The following is a 3490-nucleotide window of genomic DNA, read 5'->3' on the forward strand; positions in this document are numbered from 1 at the left end:
TCGAAAATTGCACATTTGGAACCTCGAATAAATGAAGATCAAAATTACTTGAATGACTAGTGGGTCATTTCCCCAGGAACGTCCAAATGATAATATTATATGCATCGCACGAAAATATCATAATAATCAAACAACCCAAATGAAGAAATAACTGGAGTGCTGGAAGTTAAACATGATTCTTTGGAGGAGTCAAATTAAAAGAGTACTTGGAGGATCAGTTAGTTATGAAAAAGTAGAACAAGCAGGAAATTTAAGCAGATTAATTCAAGACCGACAACAAGTAAAGAAAGAAATTGAAGAAGATGAAGAAGAAGCTATGGAAAGCCACCGTTTATATACTACTTGAACTCAGAAACAGTCCAATATCTCAAATATTCATGTTGTTTAAAAGAGAACCATTCAATTTATCAAGTAATTTTTTTAGGTATTTATTAGACTTTTTGGTTTGCCTCCTTTTACAAAGGATTTTTATATGAAAAGGTTTTGTTGCAGAAATGGTGAAATTGGTTCTAAATTGTCGTGATAACCAATAAAGCTGCGGTCTCTCATTCTGTAGTCTTGATTTAATAATGAAAATACGGAAGCAACTGATTAATTTTCCTTTTTTAATTTCAATACTTTAACAATATAACAGTTCATAAACCATTCTCCATCAAACTCGGGAATAATAAAAGAGCATAATCCAATAAGGAACGGAAATTGAGGGTGGTATAAAATACCTTTGACAGAAATGCCATTGTCGGCATTTAAAGAGATTCTGTTTCAATGGTACAAAAGTAGAGAAATTAAGTCAGAAGTAATTGAGAGATTTCTTTGAAGTACGTACGGCAAAGTACGAATATTAGTCAAGGTAAAAAATTCACTTTCTTAGTAACTCCTTCACCCTTCACAATTAAAAATTAGGAAAACCTTTTGAATAGAAAACCAAACAAGATAATTTAGTTAAACTGTGGACATTACATGCGTGATTCTTGGTCCCCCATCAGTTGAAAAAGTTTTAAATTTTTAATTGGACGTTTGGTGCTACGAGCAGAAATTTGAATGCTAATTTTATCTCGACATTTCTACATTGCGATGTGTCAATTTAAGTTCCAAGTTGAGTCTGAAAACGTAGTAGTCGCGTAATTGTGAAATATTCCACAAATGAGGTCTTTTCAAATCAATACTAAGCATTTGCAATAAATTCACGAACCGTATTACGGTTGTTTTAAAGCCTCAATCCGCTTGTAAAAAGATCGTAGAAGAGTATCATTTGCAGGCAAGCAATAAATAAGGAACCCCCGAACAGAATAAAAGGAAAAACCAGCACTTTGTCGTACACAATATGCGCCATTATTGTTTTTCTTCTGACTGAATAATTTATAAAAAAAACTTGAAAAACAAACTTTTTTTAAAGCAATGCCACTTACCGACATGCTAGGAGTCATCTAAGCATACATTAGCTTCCGGATATTGCGGGCTTCTTTTGAAAACGCGTACAATAGACGAATTTCTCGCGAAAGAAAGTAATACAAGCAGAGAAAAAATAGTGACAGTTCACCCAAATATATTGAAAATAAAAATCTGAACCGTTTCGCGAAATAAGCATAAATCGTGACCTACATCGAAAATCGAAAGAGTCTATAAAGAGAAATCAATGATAAATATTCAAACCAACGCTGAATACTTTAGTCCATGTGTCGCAGAAAAAAAACGTGACTAGCTTGAAAATATTGGAAAAGGGCATTATTCTTACAATGCGCTTTTGAACGCATGACGGACGAATGCCCTCAAACATGCGGGATGTTTGGGATGTAAAAGAGGTTTACGACGCCGAAGACTTTTAACGACCCGCATTGAATTTTATTTCGCGTATTTCCTACTTCAAAGATGAACTGTGGAAGAACGGCAATTGTATTTTATTCATCTTCCAGAGATATATGGGATGATTAAGTGCCAACGCCGAGCAGAGTTTTACACGCGACGAGAAAATTAAATGGCGATGTTTATGAGGTCGTAATAAAAAAATAAGGAAAAATAACATAAAAAGTGCTGGAACAAATTCTATTCAGCTTTCTGAAAATTAAAGTTTGATTTGTATTATTATTAAATTAGAGCGCTGTCAGCGTTACGTTTTCCATATTCATTAAGTTTGCGACCGACTTCTTATTCCGATTAAAAAAGTTTTTTAGAAGGCATCTTTCTCAGTTACAAAACATAATCTGGACCAGTCGAGATTATTTGGCGAAAGACAACATCCTGAATGGGATTGTCTGTTTATTTATCCTCAATCCTTGAGATTCGTTTCCTGCGTTCGTTAGCGATTGCTAGTTGAAAATCCTTTTTTCGCATTGGGAGAAGTTTTAATGCCGTTTCGGATGCTGACATAATATTTCTCTATCCCTACAGAAACGCCATGTAAATAAAAAATTAATTAAAGTAGATTTAAGACGATTCTTATGATCACCATCGGGGGTTAAAGTATGCTTGTTAAAAAAGCACAAAGTAAAATTGATGAATTGAAATATCAAACATTTATTTTTCTAAAGTTGAAAAATTTTATACATTATGAAACTACCTTTTATTATCGTTCTTGGTGGATAAGCTACGATAGTTAGTGTTAAAAAAAAACACTATATTGGCTGCTAAGTCGAAGTTGTGTGTAACGGAAATATGAAACGCTCAAATGTTAGAAGACGGAACGTGCTAGGGTGGGGGCTAAATTTGAAATGCGACAGCAACAAGTTCGTGAAAGTAAATTACTAGTGGTTTGAGATCGGCAGTGGTTAGATAAATGCACCATTAGTAGGGTGTAATTCATAAGTAAAACTCGCAAGCAAACGTCTAAAAAGTTATGACCATATTTCGTAAACTAAACATCAGCCACATTATTTTCCGATATAGGTATCATGTTTCAAAAATAGGATCCAAAGCATAAAATGCGGTAGAAGAGTCAGATTGACTTTCTTATGCCCGTTTGCACCGACAAATTTAAGCGGTTAAAATCCATGGCAACGATTATTGAGACAATGGTTGCCATGGATTTTAAGCTACCCATAAGCTAAGCTCCGCTTAAATTTGTTGGTGCAAACGGACATTACTGATGTAAAGTCTTATGACTGACGCTTTGCAACAGCAAAGAACTCCATTCACAGAGTTTGGAAGCGAACTAATTAACCTCGAAGGTGAAGCGAAGATAAGCAATCCGTATAGCATTTAAGAAGAAAGGATGATTCAATACAAAAGTTACGTAAAGGAGATCTATAAGACTACTATTCTCATAAAGGAAAATAACTTCCCCCTTTTCTAAGCACCAGAGCCACAGCCACAATCATAAAAAAACGAAATTTTGAGAGAACACGCATCTGTTTTAAGACAGATGTACGTGTATAGCCACACGGTCAAAAGAAGGAAGAATCGATAAGTTTTTCGCACATGAAGCGTAAGTCTTTGCCCTTTCATAGCAGGAAATTTTGAAAAAAATTACCAATCAAATAGGTTCGATGTTCTA

The sequence above is a fragment of the Photinus pyralis genome, unplaced genomic scaffold (assembly GCF_008802855.1).
Source record: "Photinus pyralis isolate 1611_PpyrPB1 unplaced genomic scaffold, Ppyr1.3 Ppyr1.4_LG1, whole genome shotgun sequence".
NCBI lineage: Eukaryota > Metazoa > Arthropoda > Insecta > Coleoptera > Lampyridae > Photinus > Photinus pyralis.